At 40.8% G+C, this 26628-nt stretch overlaps 1 protein-coding gene and 1 long non-coding RNA gene across 12 annotated transcripts in view; one reads left to right on the top strand and one right to left on the bottom strand.

The window, feature by feature from the left end:
* MDGA2 (MAM domain containing glycosylphosphatidylinositol anchor 2) overlaps positions 1 to 26628 on the top strand; it is a 632812-nt gene that overhangs the window by 311662 nt on the left and 294522 nt on the right. The window lies entirely within an intron of this gene.
* Positions 6423 to 26544, bottom strand: LOC120404856. The gene is made up of 3 exons (XR_005598217.1): positions 26428 to 26544; positions 8790 to 8852; positions 6423 to 7231 (listed from the first exon to the last, which is right to left on the bottom strand). It is a non-coding gene; the product is annotated as an uncharacterized LOC120404856 (long non-coding RNA).

Raw genomic sequence — 26628 nt, 5'->3', positions numbered from 1 at the left:
AGAATTGAAACATGCAGTGCAAACTGGGATTTGAACATCCCAATATCTCAAACCCTTTCCAGTTGCATGCCGCTAAGATTTGGCTGGCATATGGGCTCTGAGACTATCTTTTTTCAATGTAAAATATTGAAAGTCTGTTTAGCCATTTTGGGTAACTCTTTGAGTTTCAGATGTGTGTGTCTGCCTGCACCTTTCAGGTCCACAAAGGCTAAAAGAAACTCTCACGATAAAAGTCCTATATTGCTGATGAGCTGATGGGGTCTCGTGGGCAGGCGTGAGCAGCTGCAGTACAGATGATAACATGAACACAAGTCAGAATTTAGGCCACACTGGAATCTGACACTTAAGAGCTCTTCCTTAGGTACTGTAGAGTGGAATCTTTCATGGCTACAAATGGTTGGGGACCTACATTTTTACATCTCTTCTGAAAGATACTTCCAGCAGCTCAGCATCCATTCAGTATTGACATATACAGACAGTGCCCCGTCTTGAATCCACCTTTGTACCATTCTGCCTTTCCTTTCAATGCCAATGTTACCCAGACATGACCCAGTTTCATGGGGGAGATCTCAGAGCCGAAGGTGGTATGGTTGCAGGCAAGGAAAGCATAACAGATTAATTTGAAGGAGCTGTGGTTGTAGTATTTCAATGTTGTATTATTCAAAGAATTGAGTTTAATTCTTTAACAGATATACATCTGCTATTAGGTATGGATATTAATAGTAAGCTTTTGAAAATAAAGTCCTGATTAAAAGAAGAAAAAGAGTTGCACCACAGCCTGGTGGTATTGCAGTTAGTTCAGTAAAATATTAATTAGTTCCTTTCTAGAGTGGGAATTTCAAACTAAATCGGTAGCCCATTATTTAGCTTATCTTTGTGTAAACTCATCAGCATTGCGGGGAAGATGTGCTGGTTGTGAAGGCACTGGACCAGATTTGCTATAGTCTTACACGAAAGGTACACTGATGTATTCCCATCCACGCCAACGGATGTACTTTGGATTTACACTGAAGTACCTAAAAGCAGAATTAGCTCCATTGCCTTTATGAAACAACCCAACCTAATACCACTGAGAATCTGTAAAATACTAAATGCCATGGGCTGATTTTAAAGTAAGTAGAAGAACATGAAATTTTTTTAAATATCCAAATGGAGGGCTTATTTGCCAGCTGTTTGATTGTTTTAATCTGGCATTATCTACACAGCAATTACACATGAATTAAAACTTCTTGAGTGGCTTTCAAGGAAATATTGACCACTAACATTTTAATGATGGCACATTGAAATAGAAATATTTAAATCAACAAGATGAACAATGGCAAAGCAGGTTGAGTTTCAAAAAAGGACGCTTTTTTACCATACACCAAATAATATATCCAGCCTGTGCACTTGATTGAAGCATAAAACTTCCAGGCACATTGATTTTTTTTCTTTTCTCTTCCAAGAAAATTAATTGAAGTAGAAACAAAATCTTAAAACAAGCTCATTTCATCCACAAATTAAAACATGTCACCTTACAAAGGGCTCTAACCTTTGTAGATTGACATCTACTTCAGATACAGAGATTCAGGTGTGGTTGTTAGACCATGGTCTACAGCACCTCCAAGAAACTCCCCCAGAAACTCCCTCTTTGGGCCCACCAAACTACGATTTGTGGTCTTCATAGATTCATAGATTTGTTAGGTTCAAAAGGGACCGTTGTGATCATTTTGTCTGACCTCCTGCATAACAGAGGCCCTGGGACGTCCCTGAATTAATTACTGCTTCAGATCCAATAGCTCTGGCTGAACTAGAGCATGTCTTTTAGAAAAGCATCCAGTCTAGATTTAAAGATTTCCTGTGATGGAGAATCCTCCATAACCTTTAGTGCAGAGGTCGACAACCTTTCAGAAGTGCTGTGCCGAGTCTTCATTTATTCACTCGAATTTAAGGTTTCAGGTGCCAGTCATACATTTTAATGTTTTTAGAAAGGCTCTTTCTATAAGTCTATAATATATAACTAAAGTATTGTTGTATGTAAAGTAAATAAGGTTTTTAAAATGATTAAGAAGCTTCTTTTAAAATTAAATTAAAATGCAGAGCCACCCAGACCGGTGGCCAGGACCCAGGCAGTGTGAGTGCCACTGAAAATCAGCTCGCGTGCCGCCTTCAGCACACGTGCCATAGGTTGCCTACCCCTGCTTTAATACATTATTCAAATAGTTAATTACTGTCTCTGACAACAAAAACTCTGAGCCTTATTTCTAGTCTGAGCTTGTCTGGCTTCAATGTGCTATACCTTTTCCTGCTAGATTGAAGAAACCGCTATCAAATTCCTATTCCCCACATACGTACTTATATACTGTGATCAAGTGACCCTTTAACCTTCCCTTTGTTAAGCTAAATAGACTGAGTTTCTTGAGTGTGTCACTATAAGATATTTTCTAAGCCTTTCATCATTCGCGCAGCTTTTCTTTGAAACCTCTCCAGTTTTTCAATATTCTTCTTGAAGTGTGATAAACATGGAAATGTGTACTGATAATGGGGAGATGTATTTGAATAGAAGGTCCCATTTTTACTTTTAATTAAACGTAGGCTCCAAGGTAAGTTATTTTTTGAAAATGGCATTTCAGCTCCTTGGGCACTTACGCACTTCTGAAAACTGAACCCATAATGTGTGTGTGTGTGTGTGTGTGTGTAATAATTTAAGCTGCACTCTAATATCCTGAAGGAACATAAATCCACAGTGTGTAGAAGTCAAGCATAGGAGTTTATTACACACAGCACTGGCAGGGTGTCACCTTGCTTATTAGGCTCAGACACACTGCCAATCAGTTGATTACAATGGAATATATGGATTTTCCATGGGCGGGGTAAAGTGATGGGCTAGGCACTTCCACACCCCGGGATAGGTCTAGACGCAAGACAAGATAGCACATTAGCCAATGGTTAACAGGTTACATAATGTCTCTGCCCATGGTCTCAAGTTAACAAGTTAACATTTAATTAATACTTTAATAAAATGTTATTAGTGTAAAATATATATGTTGAATTTTGATTTGTAGTCCATAGGAATGGAGCAACTCCTTTGGTTGTCCAACAGGTACATTCCTAGGGGTTAAAGCAAAGAAACAGTGAAAGTATATGGCAATAAAGATTGTGTTTTAAGGCAGGCATTGGTCCCTGAGAAAGGGAGGTGGGAGGATGCCATATCTTATACTGACATGTGCCAACTTTTCATAACCTCAAGGTTGGATCTGTGGGCAGAACGTCTCCTTAAAGAAGAAACTAATACAATAGGGACAGGGATTATTTGTTCAGTTTGAAACATTGGATGAAACATAATTATTCAGTTATTGCTTCAACATCGGGCATTTCTACTGACCAAGCATGTCTTAGCAAAGGCAGTGTTATCTTGTTTATTCTGCTTTCTCTTAGCTAATCACTATTTGCTAGGCCTCTGGTCTCTTGACCAAATTCTGGACTTTAGGTCTGGAAAAGAGATGGCACAATCCATATATCAGGTTGTTATATAAAACGCACATGGATTTTAACCCTCATATCCTAGAGAAGATTTTTGGACTGATAGATTTCCTAGCAAATAGCAGTTTATCTAGAAGTTTTGTCACTAACCTGCTGCTGCTGATGTACATCCAGGTAGCATCTATTCCCGTGATGGTTTGATGCTGAATTTACAAAGCATCCCAAAATGCCATAGCAAAAAAATTGTTGCACAAAAGGTGCACAAAAGCACCTCCAGGATAAATAGTGATTTGTGATTCAGTGGATGACATTTCCTTGTTCCTTTAGCAAGTCTACAATAACTCTTATAACAATAAGGCATCTGGGTCTACCAGGAAGAGTAATTTATGGTGCTTATATTTTTATGAAGTGTTTAGAAGTAAACCAGCTGCTTATAGCCAATTCGTACATCACTACCTTGCATGACTCATGCATTTGATTAGGTTTATCAAAGAAAAAATTGTTTCACTGTAATATTTTGTCCTCCAAAATTCTAGTGTTTACAGTAGTTCTTGCTGGGATGAGTAAGGAAGGGGTTTTCTTTAGGAAAATGGTTGAGCCAGGTGTCCATGGGAGTTTTAGGCATGTGGCAACAGGTCCCTCAATATAGACACAACATACGCCAGTAAAAACAGGAGCTACACCACTGGAACTTTTGTCTATGCTAAAAGTTTGTACTGATGCAGCTACACTGGTGGCCAAACATTTGGGGGCTGGAATTTTCAAGTAATCCCAAGGGAGTGAAATTCAATGAGTGCTGGGCACCTGTCACCGTTTGTTTCCTTTGAAAACCCCATCCAAATATTCAAGGAACCCACATTTTCTCTTTGCACACAGATATTTCTTTTCCTTCCTTAAAGAAGATCCCCTGGCTTGACTCCAAATCTGACCTGGCACCTACTCTGTACATATGGAATCAGAAGTTGCATCTCAGAGATGCGTCAGTGGGTGCTATTAAAAATATACCCTTCTCTATCCCCAGACACATGCAGTTAACCACAGTAAGTCCTCCTTAGAATAGGGAATACATCAGTCACTGTGAAATGGCAAAAGATGAGTCTGGATAGCCTATTCTAGGTCCTCTCTTTAGTGTGAAGATCAGAAAGGGGCTTGGATTCCAATCAGAAGCACTCAACCACACCTAATTCTCATCTGTCTTTTGCCATGGATGATTTGGTGATGACCTGATTTTATCAAGTACAATCATGATTTTCCATGCTGCATCAGTGCTGGATTTAGCTTTTTAAATGAGCCATCACACAGGTACAGGCAGCCCAGATTGTAAACGAAATTCTCCCAGAATCAAGTGATGACCTTCTTCATTGTGGATTGAGACATTTTAGAAAAGCTCATTGCTAATCATGATATGTGTGCCAAGCTTATGGTAAACAACGACCTCATCTGCAGCACAGCTCGCATCTCAGACTTTGCTAAATACAAAATAAAAATAAAGGAAAAAAGGCATGAAAGAGAATAATTATAATATGTTGTTAAAATGCCTCAGGCAAGTGGTGGGAGGAACCTTATCACCGTTGCTATATTTGGGGATAAAATTATATTTAATTTTAAGTTATTTTATTTATTTTTGTAATTGAAGCCAGTGAAGAGGAAGTCACCTTAAGGGTGCCGAGAAGCAGTCAGAAAGGGAAACATGCGGTTCTCTCGGCCATGGCTTTTCAGTCCCGTTAGCTGAGTCAACACAACAGATTGCAAACAGAACTTGATTAGACTCAGGGTATACCTACACTGCAGTCTGAGGTGTGATGGCAGCTTGGCCAGCCCTTGTGCAGATCTGTAACCTCCACCTCCTGCTTCCCTGAGAAAATAGATGGCCACGTTTACAATGAACTTGTCATTGCTGGTATCTCTTTTTAACCCCTCACTGACATGAATGGGGCATGTCACACTTCTCAGACTTATTGTTCTAGTCTTTCTGCAGACTCATCTCCGCATCAATTACACGCTCCATTCCCATGCTTGTGCTTTCTTAGCACAGGTCAGCTAGAGACCTGGTTTGGGTTTCTTTGGTTAGGATTCTTGTAAGCAAAAGCTGAGATTTCGGATAACAAGAGAGCAGCTTAAAAGAGGTGCCAGTAAAGCACATGGGCACACACTGGTTGTTTCCAAGCCCTGCTTAACAGACATCCGGTTGCATACTTCCCACTGCTTGTCACTCCAAAAGAATCCAGGGGGAGGAATAGCTCAGTGGTTTGAGCATTGGCCTGCTAAACCCAGAATTGTGAGTTCAGTCCTTGAGGGGACTACTTAGGGTAGGGATCTGGGGCAAAATCAGTACTTGGTCCTGCTGGTGAAGGCAGGGGGCTGGACTCAATGACCTTCAGGGTCCCTTCCAGTTCTATGAGATAGGTATAGCTCTATATATTATATTATTATAATTCAACAGCTGTGTTAAAACACATAAACCAAAAAAAACACCTTGCATGATTACATCAGTGATTTGGGAATCAATCCACCAAAAACCACCAAAAGTATAATGTTAGCTTTTTTTTTTTTAAAGGGCTATTTGGAACTTGCAATACTTAAAAAAAATCTCTTAATTGTTAATTAAAGAACCTAGACAGCACTTTGAAATTGCAAACTAAATTAAGTTGCAGGTAAAGGGAATGGCAATCAGATTTGGCCTTTTAAAATGAACTGACATGAAGACTAGTTTTTGGTATTTGTTTTCTATTTCTTGAGCTGGAATGGAAGGTTCCAATATTTCCTGATTCACCCAACAAGGGACATTGAACGGAGGTAACAGAGGTGGGATTTTCAGTATCGGGAACAGACTAGTGGGACAATGAAAAGCAGTTGTACTGTCCCAAACTGCCCAGAGCCTACAAATTAGCCACAAAACACCACTTGCAGTAGACCAGACATGTTTATAATATGACTGTGCCTCTTTTTTTTTTTTTGTTACATGCATTGCTTGTGGTGGCATGAGCTGATCATATACCCAGAACTCATAATCTAACTTTCCTGGATGAAAGAGATGCCCTACCGTGGTGTTCATACAACATCACAGAGAAACAGTCTTGTAGCCTGAAAGGCTGGAGCAGATGTATATTGTAGTGGGGAATCCTCTTTCAGGTTCAGCTGCGGAAGTGGGAATTGCTACCACCCGTCTGTCTTCTCAGGTGCATTGCAATGAAGTCAGGTGCTTGATGCTCTTGGACTTGTTGGGCTGTTTTTCATCTCCATCTTTGCCGGTTGAGGCTTCACGTAGGTGTTTATGGAGAGCAAGAATAAGCATTGCAGAGGGCTTTAACAGATCTCTCACTTGATGCTATTCCTCTGATACCTAGGAGGTTGCTAAGGTTGTGGATTGTTTTGCTAATATTTCGCACCATTTCGACCATGAATTCAGCTCCATGGGAGCACAAATGCAGACAAGGGTTCAGGTTAGGTTGATGAGGGCATGTTAAAAACAGGTGCTCAGAGCGGGTTTACACCTTGTGGTGCTTAAAATAATTGTCGGAGCCTTCTCAACATGAGTAGTAGCAATGGTGGGGAAAAATTCATAGAGTAGCCGGTGCCTTTGACTGAGGCAGCACGAGATGACACTTTTGGGGTAGACTTAAGTGCACAGCTACTCCAGACTTCGCCAGGACAGTCCATGCTCCTTCAGATACCATTGATTGGCAGGAAGTCTTTGCAGAAGGGAGTACACCTCAAATAATCCCAAGCTGCTGCTGCTGCACTCCCTGCAGCCCCTCATGTAGATGAGCTGTAGGAAGAAAGTCAGAGGCTCTGCATGTGAAGATTGCCCCACCACAGCTCTGAGCTGGAGTAGCACAGAGTAGCTAGAGCAGAGCTGAGGATCCCACCCATTTTTATTGTTGTTGTTTCCTTTTTTTCCCCAAAGATGCAATTCTTTCCATATATTCAACTCTAATAGTTAGACCTGAAGAAAGACTGTGTACAAACAAACTTGATATAATTCCCTTTTGCATTTATAAAACCATAAGAATTAATTTTTTTTAGGAGGAGGTTGAAATCCTGGACCCATTGATGTGAACAGCCAAATTCCCATTGACTTCAGTGGGGTCAGGTTTTTCCACACTGTAATTTTTACAGAACAAAATGTTACATGGGGAAATGTAGATTTCAGTTGCTGAATAATCTGCTTTGGCTAATTAGTATTGATTTGCTATCTATGTACTAATGAGTTACTGTCTTTTCCTGGCAATGTCACCATAAGATTGGACTGAATATAATCTTCTCTCCCTCCTCACCCGTCTGCCCCCTTCATCTTTATGGTAAAGGGAGCATGTGCTAATGTATTCTCAAGGGATTCTTGTTCCTGGAAAATTGCTTAGCAAAATCTGCTAATGATTCCAAACTGAGAAAGAGGAAGTGAAAAGCCTAGTTTCTCAACTCTAGGACTGGCCAGTTGAGAACCTGACAAATTAAGGTCACTCTTGTCTTCCAGTCCAGCCACGTCTACACTAAGGAGACAGTAATGGCAAAGCTACATCTCCGTAGTGCAGATGCAGCCTACAGCAACGGAAGGGGTTTTCCCATCACTATAGGAACGCCACCTCCAGGAGTGATGGGTAGGTAGGTCAACAGAAGCATTCTTTTGTTGACCTAGTTCTGTCTAAAGCGACAGTTAGGTTGACATAACTGCAGTGCTCGGGGGTGTTGATTTTTCAAGTGAGCACTGTATGTGCGTCTACCTAAATTTGATGTGTAGAGCAGAGCTAAATCTGATAGGAATATTCTCCTTTTGTTTCTCTACCCCCAGACCTGGTTGACTCTCTATCCAGCCACTTCAGCCAAGCTGCCAGCCACTAGCTACCTGAGTAAGAGTTTTGTGGCAGAAATCCAGCTAATCAAACACTCTTTCTTGCAAGTTCCAGATGTTTCAGAAGAGGGCATAAGAAAGTCCTTCAGGGCTAGTTATGGGGGAAGCTTAGGGGAAGATTCTCCCTAAACCCTATGAGCTGGAGGTTGGTTCCTGACCGACTTTATATCCCTCCCCAAACTCTTGGCTACTTGATAGTATTCTGATTAACTTAGTTCCATCTGCTACCTTTAAATATAGTTTATAATATAAACATCTTCCTCCCAGTGTATCTTTTCTGCTCGGTGTCTGTATTTTAGATTTGGTCTGTACAATCCCTAGGCTGTATTGTCTTTATATTAGTGTCATTTTTCAGAACCTAGCATATTGTTGCTATTATTCAAATAATAAATAACAACAGTTCCCAAGTATTGTAGCAGGTATCTTGGCACTTTCTCCAGGCGGATTCACAAGGTTCTCACAGAAAAATTTTGCTTACTTAGTCTGTTCATCCGATGGGTATTCCTCTGTCCATCTGCACGACATCACCTTTTATTTAGGGCTGGCAAGCAATTAAAAAAACCCATGATTAATCGTACGATAAAAAAAATAACCATGATCAATAGTGCTGTTAAACAATAACAGAATACCATTTATTTAAATATTTTTAGATGTTTTCTACATTTTCTACAATGTCAAACTTTGGAGCCTACAAGTCCAATCAGTCCTACGTCTTGTTCAGCCAATCGCTCAGACAAACAGGTTTGTTTACATTTGCAGAAGATAATGCTGCCTGCTTCTTGTTTACATTGTCATCTGAAAGTGAGAACAGGCGTTCTCATGGCACTGCTGTAACTGGCGCTGCAAGATATTTACATGTCAGATGCGCTAAAGATTATGTCCCTTGATTTTCTTCAACCACCTTTCAAGGAGACATGCGTCCATGCTGATGACTGGTTCTGCTTGATAACAATCCAAAGCAGTGTGGACCAAGACATGTTCATTTTCATAATCTGAATCAGATACCACCCGCAGAAGCTTGATTTTCTTTTTTGGTGGTTTGGGTTCTGTAGTTTCCGCATTGGAGTGTTGCTCTTTTAAGACTTCTGAAAGCACACTCCACACCTCATGCCTCTCAGATTTTGGAAGGCACTTCAAATTCTTAAATCTTGGGTTGAGTGCTTTAGCTATCTTTAGAAATTTCACATTGGTATCTTCTTTGCATTTTGTCAAATTTGCAGTGAAAGTGTTCTTCAACAAACAACGTGTGCTGGGTTATCAACCAAGACTGCTATAACATGAAATGTATGGCAGAATAAGGATAAAACAGAGCAGGAAACATACAATTTCTGCCCTCCCCACCAAGGAGTTCAGTCACAAATTTAATTAATGCATTTTTTTTAATTAGCATCATCAGCATGGAAGTATGTCCTCTGGAACGATGGCCAAAGCATGAAGAGGCATATGAATCTTTAGTGCATCTGGCACGTAAATATCTTGCGATGCCGGCTACAACAGTGTCATGGGAACACCTGTTCTCACTTTTAGGTGACATTGTAAATAAGAAGTGGGCAGCATTACCTCCCATAAATGTAAACAAACGTGTTTCTCTTAGGGATTGGCTGAACAAGAAGTAGGGCTGAGCTGACTTGTAGGCTCTAAAGTTTTACACTGTTTTGTTTTTGAGTGCGGTTATGTAACAAAAAAAATCTACATTTCTAAGTTGCACTTTCATGATAAAGAGATTGAACTACTGTACTTGTATGAGGTGAATTGAAAAATACTTTTTTCTTTGTCATTTTTACAATGCAAATATTTGTAATAAAAATAATATAAAATGAGCACTGTAGACTTTGTATTCTGTGATGTAACTGAAATCTATATATTTAAAAATTTAGAAAAACATCCAAAAATATTTAATACATTCAATTGGTATTCTATTGTTTAACAGTGTGATTAATCACAATTAATTTTTTTGAGTTAATCGTGTGTTGTGTGATTAATTGACAGGCCTACTTTTATTATTTGCTAAACAAATTAACTTAGCCCCAAAATGTGTATCCCATTTGTGACAGAATTCTTCCTTCCCTTCTCCACAGCTTATTATAACGCTTCCATCTCCCAGGAAATGATCAGTGATGTTGCAGTCTTCTTCATTAGTCTAATCAATCATAAAATGACTGTAGACTGCTCTCCTGGCAGGACTTTTGGGACATGTGTTCTGGATTTCTGGAAGATACAGGATACTCTGTATTCTGTTCCATTCTATATCATCACCTTGGCATCTTAGTGCTTTCCAGTGGTGCAGTAAGTGATGTGACTGGTCTACTGATTGTGTTTACCCAATCAGTATTATATAATCCAAGTTGCAGAGTAGCAGCTGTGTTAGTCTGTATCCGCAAAAAGAACAGGAGGACTTGTGGCACCTTAGAGACTAACACATTTATTTGAGCATAAGCTTTCGTGGGCTACAGCCCACTTCATCGGATGCATAGAATGGAACATATAGAGTGGAGATATATATACATACAGAGAACATGAAAAGGTGGAATTAGCCATACCAACCGTAAGAGGCCAATCAATGGAGATGAGCTATCATCAGCAAGAGAAAAAAAAAACTTTTTGAAGTCATAATCGAGATGACCCATAGAAGGTGTGAGGATACTTAACATGGGGAAATAGATTCAATTAGTGTAATGGCCCAACCATTCCCAGTCTCTGTTCAAACCTAAGTTAATTGTATCTAATTTGCATATTAATTCAAGTTCAGCAGTCTCTCTTTGGAATCTGTTTTTGAAATTTTTTTGTTGTAAAATTGCCACCTTCAAGTCTGTCACTGAGTGGTTAGAGAGGTTGAAGTGTTCTCCTACTGGTTTTTGAATGTTATGATTCCTGATGTCAGAATTGTGTCCATTTATTCTTTGGCGTAGAGACTGTCTGGTTTGGCCAGTGTATATGGCAGAGGGGCATTGCTGGCACATGATGGCATATATCACATTGGTTGATGTGCAGGTAAATGAGCCCCTGATGGTGTGGCTGATGTGATTAGGTCCTATGATGGTGTCACTTGAATGGATATGTGGACAGAGCTGGCATCAGGCTTTGTTGCAAGGATAGGTTCCTGGGTTAGTGTTTATGTTGTATGGTGTGCGGTTGCTGGTGAGTATTTGCTTCGGGTTGGGGGGTTGTCTGTAAGCGAGGATTGGTCTGTCTCCCAAGATATGTGAGAGTGAGGGATCATCTTTCAGGATAGGTTGTAGATCTTTGATGATGCGCTGGAGAGGTTTTAGTTGGGGTCTGTAGGTGATGGCTAGTGGCTTTCTGTTATTTTTTTTGTTGGGCCTGTCCTGTAGTAGGTGACTTCTGGGTATTCTTCTGGCTCTGTCAATCTGTTTCTTCACTTCAGCAGGTGGGTATTGTAGTTTTAAGAATGCTTGATCCAAGGCTGCTTTACCACACTTTCATTTGAAGCCCTTCTAATTGCTAGATGTTTATGATTTGATTTAGCTATTGATCTTGACAATACATATGCTCCTGGATTTACTCTCCTGAAATATCACCAGAGAAATGTGGACTCTCACTCTCTAGGATTATGGGAAGTTTTGTGTGTGTGTGTGTGTGTTTCCTTGTTTGCTACAAAGTGATGAATATCAGAGAGACACAGAACGCACAAACTGGGAGGCAGAAAGATGAGATATTCGAACTGCTAGGTAATTTTAATCAAATTACAGTAATTTTAATAATAACAAGTCAAGCATAAAACTGATACAAGGTTAAGCCTTTGGCACTACAATAAGTCTCTCAGAAGCTCTCATACTAGCTGTGCGGCTTTTTTTCATTACCGAGTGATGAAATCGCAGTTCCTTCAGACTCGGTTTCTCTCACAATGATACAAATCAGGCAGTTTATTTAGATATTTATGTTTGTTTTCACATTTAGAAATAATGCCCTTCGCCTTAGCATTGGGTGACTTATGGCTATTTTAACAGACTTCACAAAGCAGCTTCATAGCTGGCTGCAGTGGCATTTCCATCAGATAAGGAAAGGTCTGGGCAGCCAGATAAGTCTCAGGCCTGGTCTACACTGTGGAGTTCGGCTGACATATAGCAGATTACATTGACCTAACTTTGTAAGCATCCACACGCCAATATTGCTCCTGCCAATGTCAGTCACCCATCGACTTAATAACTCCGCCTCCACGAGAGGCGCGGTGCTTAGGTTGATGTAATTAGGGTGATGCATTGTCCACATAGACATTGCGTTACTGACATCACCTCTGGGCTGTCAGCCCCATGCAGGGCGCACTGCTGGAGTCCACCTCCCCTATGCTTGGGCTGTTAGCTTCAGTTGTGAGCCCCTTGGCTTGCCCCACTTAAAGCGGTGCAAGTGCTCCTGTCGTGCACGCGCACCACCAGCAGACGGAGAGCAGAGTGGCCATCAAAATTCACAGTAATTACTGCGGTCTAGTGTGGACATGGCCTTACAATGCTTGCTGAAGCTCACCAGAGCCCAGCCCTCGGGCGTAAGTTCCAGAGGCCACCAGACCTGGAGACTTCTGCTCTTGGAACAGACAGCAAGTGTTGCAATGGGCCATAAGGAGACAAGCTTCAGGCAGCTGGGCCCTGTGTTTAGTGCTTTGCTAAGCATAACCAACACCCTGAGTTGCATCGGGAAGCAAGCCAGATGCCAGCATAGGGCACTGATGCGCATAGCTGATTGCACCATTCTGGTGAGCAAAACTGCTGCATTCTCCCTAGCTAACGTTTGTGGCTGCTTTTCCTGCATAGCCCCAGGGAGGCTGCATTCCAGTGATTGAGCCTTCCTGTTGCAAAGGTGAAAGTCACTGTGGCAGGGTCCGCATCTTAGAGGTGTAGCTGCAGCCTGCTGGCAGCTGTGGACAGAAAAAGCATCACTCTCTGTGACTCCATCGTCCGTCAATCAAAGAGCAGTGAGGGCTCTAATAGGTCGGTGAGGCAGCAAACGGTACTGGAAGAGCTCAAATACTGCTCCAAACGAGGTCACAGTCAGAGCCCCAGCCCCTCGACATGTCCCTCAGTATCGCTTCTGTTCTCCTTGCATGACGCTCAGGCTCTCTCATCCACATCCCCACCACTCTTGGACTCTAGGAAAGGGGTAAGGTGGCCGCGTATAGGTTCAACTAAAAGACAACAGAGATGTGTGTGTCATTTTCATACTAACGACTCTACAGGCCAGAAGGGCCTCACTAGCTCCCCCAGTGGACAAATACACTGGACTATTGCGAGAGATGACAAAATTTAATGGAATGAGTTTCAAACCTGAAAGATGCAGCACACACAAGTCCTTGTGCTCATTTACTATGCATTGGGTCTCTCTCAGACAGTTATAAACATACTGAGGGTCCATTTCCACTCTGACAACATCCCATGGGTCAATCGAAACCCCTCCTGTAGTGAGTGTGATGTAAGGATGATGACATGTATAATAAAATCAGCAAGGACACTTTAATGATTCCCTTGCTAGGACGTAGTACTTTGAAAGACCAGGTAGTGTGGAGAGTCGGAGTACAAAAAGCTGCCTCCTGCTATCATAAGTCCTCTGTTTTCTGTGACTTTGTGCATGAAGAACATCCTACAGAATTTATTGTCTGTGCAGGGGGGAGGGTGCTGATGCAGAATTTGCACGTGTATTATGGATCTCACAACAGAATTCAGCACTCTGCTGCCTTGCACTCTGATGTGTGTAGAATACATAGAGTCACATACATTTTTGTAATGCCACGTGCTGGGCACTTTCCCATGTTCTGAGAGTGTCCAGTGTAATATTAGCATTGGGAAGACCTCCGAGTGCTCTGTATTCTAAGGATAGTCACACATTTTTGACAGAATTTGACCAAGGGCAGTAAAGCTACAATTAATTTATTTGTTGACTTAAAAAAGAAGCATGCGGGATCACTGCGTTTCTGTTGTTTCAAACTAGTTAGTGTTACAGAATTCAAGAAACACAGCTGCAGAATACCATGTGTCGTTCTACAGACACATAGAAGGTTCACAGCAAACCCCTGAAATCTGCTTTTTGTAATAAGCCTGTTGAATTTCTTCCCTTTGGCTAAACGAACCAAGGTCAGTGGGCGCTGTTGTGATAATGGGCCAAAATTTTAGCTGGCCAAAAAATTGGATCACATAGGACCCAAACCTGCTCAGTGCCGAGTGCTTCATAAAACTAGCCTGGTGGTGTTGGTAGTTTAGTCTTAAGGGAATTTATTTTGATAAACTCAGTTAAGCAGATCGAAAACTCAGGTATATAAACCTGCCACCTTACCCGATTAACTCTCCATTCAAATCAGCTACCACCATTACAAGAAATAGCAGTGAGACAAAACCAGAGGAACCTAGGGATGAAAAGAAAATGAAACAAAGAGCAGAGATGGAACAGATAGTTTAAGCATCTCCGTATGAGTGCTTGTCAGGACCCTTCATGGGGCGCATGGATCAGCGTTCATGTCACGCTCCCCAGCAGTACCCAGCCCACGCCAAGGAAGCCAACGATCCGACTAGCGGACCAAATGTGGTGATGAATCCTGGTCATGGGCCGCATGAGGCATGCTGCACGTAGGCTAAGAAGAAGCAACCTTCGTTAGCCATTGAATTTCCTTTTCCGTTTGGGCATCCACACAGCAAGTCACTTTCCAGGTGCTGCCAGGGTGGCAAAGTAAAATCAGCTCTCTAGAACTACTGAAATCCATTCTTTTTCTCAGCAGTAATGGCAGCCCGTTGAAAATGACTGTCAAGTCCATAATGTCTCAGAGTGTTCGCTGACACTAAATGCAGTCTTCTCAGGTTAAGTCCAGTAGAAACATCCAGCTAAGACGTTCTGAGGCCGTGTCTGTAAAATAACCTTTCAGGGGGCAATTTTCAAAGGCACAGATGTGTTCAGTGCCCAATTCCTACTTGTGACTTTGGAAAATTGTCCCCTTCAATATTATTGCCTAATTTCTTTGTCAAAAGAAAAAGTGAGCAATGTCACGTGAAGAAGAAAAAAGTCAGAAAGCAAAGCAAGAGGAGAAAATGATGGGGAAAGTTCCGTGCTGCTTCAGGACAGAAGATTTGTTTCAAGAATGACTCAAGGCCTGATCCAATGTCCACTGAAGTCAATGAGAGTCTGCACAGTTTAGGTTTCAGAGTGGAAGTATGCATACCAACAGGCAGAGTCTTGGCCCATAGAAGGTGAAATAGATTCAATTGGTGTAATGACCCAACCATTCCCAGTCTTTGTTTAAACCACAGTTAATTGTATCTAGTTTGCATATTAATTCAAGTTCAGCAGTCTCTCTTTGGATATGGTGAGATTATAAACAGCATTACCCAGGATCACAAGAAGATACCTTTTGAAGTCATTTGGATTTTAATATTTTAGCTCTGAACTTTAACCAAAAATTAGGTGTACAAGTCTTTTTTCCAGCTCCCTTCCTCTCTCTTTCCTTGGCATGTATTAAATATAGTGGACATATCACCTTATACAAGAGCAGAACAGGAGTTCTTTGAGTTACTTCTATGGAATGCAGGAGTGATCTGATTGTTTTGTCAAGAAAATTAATTCCTTCTTCATGTGTGAGAAATGGGAAAATCTCTTGGAAAGGCTCCTGTCCATTATTGCATGTTAGATTGGAAATTCTTTGGGGCAGGGACTGACTTATTAGGTGTATGTACAGTGCTTAGCACAATGTTGTCCTGAACTCCATGGTGCATTAGTGCAACCCAATGTGTTTGATTCTCTTGTCAATAGGAGCTGTGCATGCACAATCCTACTCCAGAGTTGTTGCGATAGCACCAGTCCATCCATTGACCCTTACTCTACTATGGCTGTTATAATCCAATTGACATTTGATGGAACTGGGAGTTTTAAAACAGGAAGATTGTTTTCTTTTTTACAGCTTTTTTTGTTTTGGGATTATTTGGAAGTTCTTGTTAAAAATATGGCTTCTTATGAAAGGTAAAAATTGTGATTGTATTCATGTGAATGCATTGATTGTCATTTGGTAACTATCACCATCGGGACTTTTAGTTGAGTTTTTGCTTGTGTGTGCTCGCTATCTCTGTGTCCAAAGATATAAAACTTTTACAGTTAAAACATTAAAATGCATGGCTACTTTAGACTGACAACTTTGCTGGCGAAAATTAAGAAATTAAGATTAAATATTCATGCCTGCTAGAATGAAAATGGAAGATTCAAATTAGGTTAAACCAAAGAAGATTTATATTTTCTTGTCAAGTGTATTTTAATGATGTTTAATTAGTCGTGAATAGCTGCTGTTGAACTACTTTGCAGAATTTTTACAATATATTAATTAGGAAATGGCTATTTTTGAACCACAGCAGAGTGCTAGCAATTACTTGTGGAATAATAATAATTTCTTATTCGCTGGTTGCATATGAAGATCTGTTTTGGGTTTGTTTTTTTTTAATTAGACAAAGAATCTGCCAAGAACATTGTAAAGTTATATGAATAAATACCTATTACACTGTTTGTTTTCTAAATTTAAACTGATGTCTCTAATTCATAAGAATTCCTAAACTCATATCCATCTCAAATGTGTACATGTCAAATTTAGGTTCATGAGAAATAATGTTGTAAGTGTCCCTAGGTTATAACACTAGACAGCAAAATTTCAAATAGTACTAGCGATGTTCGGTGCCTGAAGTTTTAAATGCCCATTCTGAAGAGCCCTGTTTTTGAGAAAACGCTGAGTACTGTCCTCTGCAAATCAGGCCCCTTCTACGTTTCTCAGATTAGACACCCACAGATTGAGGCACCTAAAATCATTTGTTGCCTCTGAAAATCTGGGTCAAGAAGTTTACGAGTAACTGCTGTAACTTTTCTATTCTATTTAGGTTCTTATACTGCACTAATCACCATAGTAGCTGAGTGCCTTGCTTGCCTATGAAAGTTATAGCTTTTGCTCTAAAGTAAGATAATATCCACTGAGTTTTATCAGACCCAGAAATCTATTTTTCCCCTTGCTTTTCTGTAGCCTGCACAATTCCAACTCTCCAGGTGAAATCCTAAATCGGTTCCATTGACTTCATTGGAGATAGGCCTTTTCCTGCTATTGTCCATGGCAAAAGTCCCATTGGCATTGTTGGGAGAAGGATTAGGCCCCAATAGGCTACTTTCTGAACTGGTTTATTTTATTTATTCTTTTTGTGGTAGCTTTAGCCATATTCTTCTGACTTGTAACCTTCATCTCCTGCCAAAAGTGGTCTTTTGTCTTAATGGAGCCCTGTTTCCTTGTTTTCTCATTGTAAACTCAACATTGTTTCCATCTAGTTCAGGTCTTCTCTTCCCTTCCTGTCACTTCAAAATTCCCTTTCCATTCTCTGGAATCAAAGTTGGGAGGAAGAATGTTCTGATGTAGGAGTTGTGATTGCCAGAGAGTGTGTGGAGCCCCAGAAGCCGTTGTGCGTTGTTGTATTTGGCGGGTAAAGAACCTGAGTCTGGGAAAGTCATATGAATTTTGGAAGAGATAAGCATATAGAGAAGCAGAATGAACATACCTTTTTACTCTGGTGCAGTCTCTAAAGAACTCTTTGTATGTGGCTAGATATTTTTATAAAACACTAGTCCCAGTTGGTGTATGTGGAAGCAACTGATTAAGTGTTGCAAGGGATGTACATGAGTGAGCAGTGCTCAAGATACTTCCTGAATATAATACTGAGCTGAACTGCCTCTGGAAGATTTTTACAGAAATCATTGATTTGGGGATAGGTTGGGGAGAACATAAAGTAGAATTAGTAATTCTTAAGCCTATTTTGTATGTTTCCCCTATATGATAGGGTCTGTTCGGTCACCAAAGTTATGTTTTCCTGCTCTTTGAAAGGGAGAAAGGACGCATAAATTAGTTGTTGAATTATGCAACTAATAACTCCTCATTTACAGAATATTAAAGACTCTTTATGTGCATTATTACTGGGAATACATCATTCTTCTCTACCAAGCTCTCCAGTTTGGTCATTTACATCATTTAACCTTCTGGTTCAGAGGGGAGAGGAGGGTAAATCCTTCATCCCTTTAAATGTAATGTGTTGTGGTGTTACAGTAGAGATACGGTAGAAAATAAAAAGAAAGAATATCAGGATTTACGATTACAGGGTCCCTCATTAATATTGGTTTTAAGGATCTCTACATAACAAGGTGAGAAACAATGTTTGATTAGATTGGGAATTTTAGCACTCTAAGGTACTTAAGACTGAGCTGAGGTCATAATAAGATGTGGTAATGTACAGGATTTTCACACCTCTTGTTTCAAGGTCATACGGAGTCAAAATTGTCCAGGCGGCTAGCTATGTTAACTCAGCCTGCTCCTTTTAACTGATAGTGATGTAAGGATGGGTTTAACTCCTGTTTCCTATGGTCTCCATTTGGGAGTAGCCTCTGAGGCTCAGATATATTTTAATGTCAGTTGAGTGAAATGATAGTTTAAAGATTTCAAAGACTTTATTTCAAATATTTGTGCTGTAGTATACATTGTATGAAACCCCCTAATGAATCCTGTATTTTTTTAATGGTGTTTCTTAGTTTCATGGATTTTAAGGCCATTAGATCAACTAATGTGACCTCTTGTATATCATTAACTTACACCTGATTATATCTGTATTGAGCCCAATAACTTGTGTTTGGCTAAAGCAGATCTTCCAGAAAGGCATCCAGTCTGGATCTGAAGAATCCGACACTTCCATTGGCAGTTTGTTCCCATGGTTAGTAATTATCCTCATTGTAAAAAGAAGTGTGCCTTCTTTCTAATTTGAACTGGTCTGGCTTCAGCTTCCAGCTACTGTTTCTTATTGTTCATTTCTCTGCTAGATTGAAGAGTCCTTAGTGCCGGGTATTTTCTCCCTGCGTAGGTTCCAATACTGTCATCAATCACCTTGCAATCTTCTTTTTGAGACACTAAACAGATTGAGCTCTTTAAGTCTCTCACTGTGAGGCATTTTCTCCAACCCTGAAATCATTTTTATGGCTCTTTTCTGCACCCTCTCCAACATCCTTTTAAAAATGTGCACGGTATTTCTGTACTGGCCTCACCAATCCCATATACAGATGTAAAATCACCTTCCTACTCTGACTAGCTACTTCCCTGGATGTAAACTGGCTCTGATTTTTGCCACAGCATTGTACTAGGAGCTCATGTTGAGTTGCTTGTCCATTGTGAACATGAAATGATTTTCAGAGTAACTGCTTTGCAGGATACAATCCCCTATTCTGTAGGTATGACATGCATTCCTTGTTCAGAGATGCTATAATTTTGCATTTGGCTGAACTAAAATGCATTGGTTTGAATGGGCCCAGTTTACTAAGTAGTCCAGGTCACTCTTTGTGACTGTTGTTCTCATTGTTGTTTACTACTACACCAATCTTTGTGCACATTTTATCAGCGGTGATTTTATATTTGCTTCCAGATCATTGATGAAAATGTTGACTAGCATCAGGCCTGATACAAATTCCTGAAAAACCTCTCTAGAAACACCCACAGTTGATGATGGTTACTGTAGCGGGGTGGTTCCCGGCTCCAGCCCTGACAGGCTTAAAACCAGCCCTGGCAGAGGGCCGGAGGGCTGGGCGAACAGCCCAGGCTGAGTGGGAAGCAGGCTCAGCTGGGGCCACGCTCCAATTAGGGCCCAGCTGTCGCTATAAAGGCAGAGAAGCCAGGGACAGACAGAGAGTCTCTCTCTGGCTGTAGAAGGAGACAGGCCTGGCTGCAGGAAGCTAGAGACAGGGTACCTGAGTAGAGCAGGGCTGGGGAAAGGCAGAGGAGCTGGGGAGCTCCAGCCTGGAAAGCCCCAGGCTGCGGCCTAGCATAAGGCCAACACGTACTGGGGGTTGCCGAGGGCAGCCCAGGGGTAGGCCAAGGCAGAAGGTCCAAACCCAGCCTTGCCAGTGATGAGTTGGCTGAGACTGCAGTCTGCCCCAGGGTGCGTCGGCTAGACGATGACTGGCAGTAGACTGATACTGAGGCGAGATGGGGATAGTGGTTGGGGGTTCCCCGGGGAGGGGAGACCCTAAGACTGGGGGGTTATTGCCAGGGGCCAGCACCCCAGATAACAGGGCCCTGGGCCCTGGAGGGATGTGGGGGCCAGCGGTAAGGCAGATCACAACCAGCAGGAGGTGCTGCAGGGGGGAGTCTGCACCCTTACAGTTACCTACGGACAACTATTTTTGAGATCTGGCAGTTATACACGGTTCTTAATCGACTGAATGTGCACTTTATTTATATTGTGTGGTGCTGATTTTGTAACCAGAATGTCATGTAGTACTGTCAGATGCCTTTTAAAAGCCTGTGAATTACATCTGTGCAGTTATCGTTATCAACCAAATTTGTAATCTCATCAAAGAATTACATCATTTGTTTGACGAGACGTATTTTACATAAAACCGTGTGAACTGGTACCACTGGTATTTCTAGCCTTTAATTCTTCATCAATTAACTCCCATATCAGCTTTTCTATTATTTTGCTTGGGACGGACGTCAGGCAAACCAGGCCATAGTTACTCAGGTATTTTTGAATATTGACATGACATTAACACTTTTCCAGTATTCCAAGCTTTATTAAAAATGAATGGGCAAGATCTCCTTTGGCAGCTCTTTTAGGACTCTTAGATGCAAATTATCCAAGTCTGACGATTTAAAAATACTTAAGAACATAAGAACGGCCGTACCGGGTCAGACCAAAGGTCCATCGAGCCCAGTATCTGTCTACCAACAGTGGCCAATGCCAGGTGCCCCAGAGGGAGTGAACCTAACAGGCAATGACGAACAGAGGCTAGGGACACCATTCTTACTCATCCTAGCTAATAGCCATTTATGGACTTAGCCACCATGAATTTATCCAGTCCCCTTTTAAACATTGTTATAGTCCTAGCCTTCACAACCTCCTCAGGTAAGGAGTTCCACAAGTTGACTGTGCGCTGCGTGAAGAAGAACTTCCTTTTGTTTGATTTAAATCTGCTGCCTATTAATTTCATTTGGTGACCCCTAGTTCTTGTATTATGGGAATAAGTAAATAACTTTTCCTTATCCACTTTCTCCACATCACTCATGATTTTATATACCTCTATCATATCCCCCCTTAGTCTTCTCTTTTCCAAGCTGAAGAGTCCTAGCCTCTTTGATCTTTCCTCCTATGGGACCTTCTCTAAACCCCTAATCATTTTAGTTGCCCTTTTCTGAACCTTTTCTAGTGCTAGAATATCTTTGTTGAGGTGAGGTGTTTAGCTACTTCTTTAATTACTAATGGACAGGAAAGTGCTTCATCATCTTCATGTGATATGAGTACATCAATCCTGCTTATTTCCAATTTCAGAACAAAAGTATTTATTGAACATTTCTGCCTTTCCTGTATCATTATTTACAGTTTTACCACCTCCATCTAGTAAAGGGCCTAAACCATTGCTATGATTTCATTTTGTTCCCAATAAACTTAAAAACTCCTTATTGTCCTATTGTCCTTAGCCCTGCCAAGGCTGGATTATTTTCCCCTGATGGCTTTATTTTCCCGTATCAACTTTTAGTACTTTATCATTCAATATAAATGTTTTCCAATTTGTTACATATTGCTTTATTTATTTATTCCTACTTGCAGCCTTTAGAGTGCCACAGAACTTAGATGGGCTGTTAACCAAAGTCGTTATCTTTTTGTATTGTATTGAATTGTTGGCTCAGTGGTTTAGAACATTGGCCTGCTAAACCCAGGGTTGTGAGTTCAGGTCTTGAGGGGACCATTTAGGGAACTCAGGTGTTAATGAAAAGCCAACAACAAACCCTGTCTGGGGATTTGTCCTGCTTTGAGCAGGGGGCTGGACTAGATGACCTCCTGAGGTCCCTTTCAACCTGATTTTCTTTGATAAGTTTTCTCCAAGCATTTCTAAACATTGGACATTAGCAATGTGCATCATTGTGCAATGCTGATTCCCATTGTGCCAGCTCATATCATTGCCCTGCAGGTCATGACATGTTTGTTCTAATTTTGTTTCACAGTTTTTGTTTAGATTTCTGCTTGTGCAAGATTTTCATGCTTTCTGGAGGGAACATTTCCCATACAGTATTTAGCATGTGTGCACCATCTGGGTTTTCACTGTCATTTGGTTCAATTCAAAGTTTAAAGATTGAAAAATTGGACCTAATGGCAGCATCAGTCTCTGTGGAAAACATAATTCGGATTATTTTGGGGGATTAATAGACTTTTTAACTTAAAACACCCCATGTCTTCAGTTCCATTTTATAACTGATTAATCACCTTACTCTTCATAATTCTATAATAAAAATGCAAGTCTTATTGCAAAGCAAAGGGAGGAAAATACACCTTGTGCTGAATCTGTTTCTATTGTGCTAGGACCCCCCAGAGATTTCCTTCTGCATTTCCCCTTTGCTAGTTAATTGCCTTGTAAGAACTAAAGTCAATAGCTTCAAGCCCAGACTGTTGATCGGCTTGCTCCTTCAAGTGCTGTTGGAGAGAAAAAAAATGCACAGATACAGTTTTAACCAATTACAAAAAGAAGTCCATTTGGGATTTTGAATACAGCTGGGTGGTGATTCAGCTATGCATTGAAATCAGAACTTCAAGAGAGCCTTGACTACAGTATAGGAATGCCATTTTGATCAGATAGCTTTAAAATGGCCTTCTTGAGTGAAACTAATTTGGCAGTTGCCATTCCTGGGTAGTTACAGCCTGTAGCAAATGCCTGGTAGCGCTACAAAATATGTTTTGTAACTTTTTATATTGCCTGAGCAAAATGCCTACTTACATAATAATCCAAGAGGACATTTCTCTGACCCGGCATACTAATGGAACATGTAGCTGAATGCTCAGTGAAAGCTCCTAACTACTGGGCAGAATAACACAGCATTATTTTGTCTTTTCTATTCGTGCTGCTTCTGTTGCTCTTATGCAGCTGGAGAGATTTTCTGCTGCCAATGACTCAATCAGTCATTTTCTGCCATGAGAATTTTCCATTAAGTGGACATAATGAAAATGCTGTGGCAGGGACCTTGCCCTCTGTTGCAGTCCTGAGCTTTGACTTCTTCGAGATTCAAGATGATAATTATTTTAAACCCAGTGGAGATAAAGGCCCAATGGTGCTAGGCAGGTACAAACACACACTAAAAGAGAGCACCTGCCCCAAAGAGTTGACAATCCTACTAGACGAGAGATGAAGGAAGTGTTATCATCACTGCCGTTTTACAAATAGATATCAGCGGTACACTGAGGTTAAGTAACTTGCCCAAGTTCATATTGGAAGTCTGTGGCAGAGCTCAGAATTGAATCCACAGTACCTTAGCCACAAGGTCATCTTTCCTCAAAAGAGTAAATGAGAAGAAGTTCCGTGAGAGGACAGGTTTCAAATTTCCACTCTGTCATTACTATGTATTGTGTTAACGGTTTTGTTGATCAACAAAGACTATGGAGAGCCACTACTGTGTGCTACGTTCTGCATTTCGCTGGGGCTGTGGGCAACCAGGTGTTTTGGCCTTGAAGTTTAAGGAAACTATTTTAAGTATTTTATTTGCCATTGAATGAATGGAGGACATAACATTTCAACACTCTCCTTCCTCTGCAAATGTTACTCTATTATAAAATAACCTTTAAAAGAAAAACAACATCTCATTATAAAATACCATCCTAATTTGAAACAACTGTTTCATAATTTGTTTCTGTGATACTACATCCAATATTTTTCAGGGTAGAACTAAGGTAGCATTTATTTAAAATCCATGCACTCTTACCAAGAATTATTGTATGTATTACTCGGATAGATATATGGAACATGTGTTTCGTATTAATCGAGATGTTTTCTGCAATGTGCACGCAGCCACTGGTCTTACTATTCAAATCAAGATGTACACCTTTAAAGAGCAGCTTACATATTTAAGGCAGCTGTCTATTTTTTAGCACTGATTGGCCCCGATCCTGGAAATATGCAATGGAGCAACTGTGTTCTCCTGGACCTGATTCAGCAACGTACTGGAGTATATGCCTAACTTCAGGCATGTGAGTATACTCCCACTGACTCCAATAGGACAAGGAACATGCTGAAAGTTAGACGTGTGTTTTAGCACCATGTTGAATCAGGGCCTGGAGTTGTTCCAACTGATTCAGTGGGATTTCTCACATTTGCAAAGTTACTCAGGTGCATAAGTCTTTGCAGGACGGGGGTTGTAATTTGTGGATGAGTGGGTAAAATCAGAATTAACTGAAGAAATCCTGCATATCCTAGTATTTAGTGTGGGGGTTTCATGGGCTTCTATACCTTTTTCTAACAAATAAAATGTGTGCCAAATTAACACAAGCAATCACTGTGTGCATGCAGACTGAGTGTGGATAAGCAGGCACTGTTGGGTATGCAGTCACCCCATATGAGTGTGCAGCTACAGTGAATGCACATGCAGATTGGGAGCATACCTAGGTTTACCTGTCTACACCTAGCCTTTTGGAAACCTAAGTGCTTAATTTGGAGAAGCAACCTCCTACTGGTTGTTGGAAGTTTTAGTAGCTAGATGTCTATTTGCCACTAATTGTGAGTGGAACATTGCAGGCTGAGCTATTTGCGGGTGGAAAATTTGTGCAACATAAGTTAGTAAAGGTGGCTGGGAGGGGGGTATTTGTATGTTTTTCTTCAATTTAGCCATTATTTTTTAGATAATTTACCAAGATATGACAGTAAAACAACACCACATACAAAGGAATTGTCTCCCCCTTTGATAGGGGATAGCCAAGTGTCGGAAGCTAATTGGTATCCTTGTTTATGCAGGGTTTTCCCACTACACAATTTAACCCTAAATTTCTTTATTAAAATCTAAAGACCACTGGTATTTGTACAATTGCTCTAAACGTCGCTAAAAGCCTAAATAATAAGTGACTCCTACATCCATATCATAACACACATTCATTTGATCAGAAGAATCAGAAAAGAATCAAACCCAGGAATAACACTGTCATCCTGGTTTGCTCCAGTATGATCAGATAAGATCTGAGAAATACCCCTGGTTTTTGTATACAGTGCAACAAACAATTGATGGCATATTGATTGTCACTGTCTGTGCTAAACCTGGGTTTTGGCCTGTTTTGGGTCCTGCTGATTCAACATGCAACTATGCCAAGTTACTCGATTTACAGGCCGTGCTCCAAGGGCTAACTTTCCTTTCTCATGTTTAGAGGCAGTGGGGTATTTGTGAAGTGTGAACTCGGAATGGGAACAAACTCTGGTGTGGGCTCCAGGGATGCTTAAATTGATATTGCAGAAGCAGGAAGTCTATATTTTAGTTATCAGAGGGGTAGCCACATTAGTCTGTAGCCACAAAAAGAGCGATGAGTCTGGTGGCACCTTAAAGACTAACAGATTTATTTGGGCATAAGCTTTCGTGGGTAAAATACCCACATCTTCAGATGCATGGAGTGAAAATTACAGATACAGGCATAAATATACTGACACATGGAGAGAAGAGAGTTACCTTACAATTGGAGAACCAGTGCTGACAGGGCCAATTCAGTCAGGGTGGATGTGGTTCACTCCCAATAATTGATGAGGAGGTGTCAATTCCAGGAGAGGGAAAGTTGCTTTTGTAGTGAGCCAGCCACTCCCAGTCCCTATTCAAGCCTAAATTAATGGTGTTAAATTTGCAAATGAATTTTAGTTCTGCATTCTCTCGTTGCAGTCTGTTTCTGAAGTTTTTTGTTCAAGTATGGCTACTTTTAAATCTGTTATTGAATGTCCGGGGAGATTGAAGTGTTCTCCTACTGGCTTTTGTATGTTACCGTTCCTGATGTCAGATTTGTGTCCATTTATTCTTTTACGTAGAGACTGTCCAGTTTGGCCGATGTACATGGCAGAGGGGCATTGCTGGCACATGATGGCATATATCACATTAGTAGACGTGCAGGTGAATGAGCCCTGCTGGTGTGGTTGGGTCCTCTGATGGTGTCGCTAGAGTAGATATGGGGACAGAGTAGGCAATGGGAGAGTCAAGGGAAATTGAGAGTCAAGGGTGTCCGAAGCCTGGGATGGATCTTTTTGTTTGTAGCTTAATACAGATCTAACTAGCTAAAGAGACGTCTGCCTTAAAAATATTCTATTTTATTACTTTAAAGAAGCACAGATACACTCACATTATCCGATAAGAGGCAAAGATAAAACATTCTCGCCAAATACCATCAAACTTCTCTTACGATGCAAATGAAAACAGCTTGACTAATTATTTCCAGGGTTTGATCAACAGTGTTTTATCTAAGTGAGTTTAAGAAAGAAAAAGAAATGAAACTGTTTAAATGAAACATTAATTCACGCTTAACACCATGAATGGTTCTGAA

This window comes from Mauremys reevesii, linkage group 4 (assembly GCF_016161935.1).
Source record: "Mauremys reevesii isolate NIE-2019 linkage group 4, ASM1616193v1, whole genome shotgun sequence".
Lineage (NCBI taxonomy): Eukaryota > Metazoa > Chordata > Testudines > Geoemydidae > Mauremys > Mauremys reevesii.
This window is presented reverse-complemented; position numbering and strand designations above follow the sequence as displayed.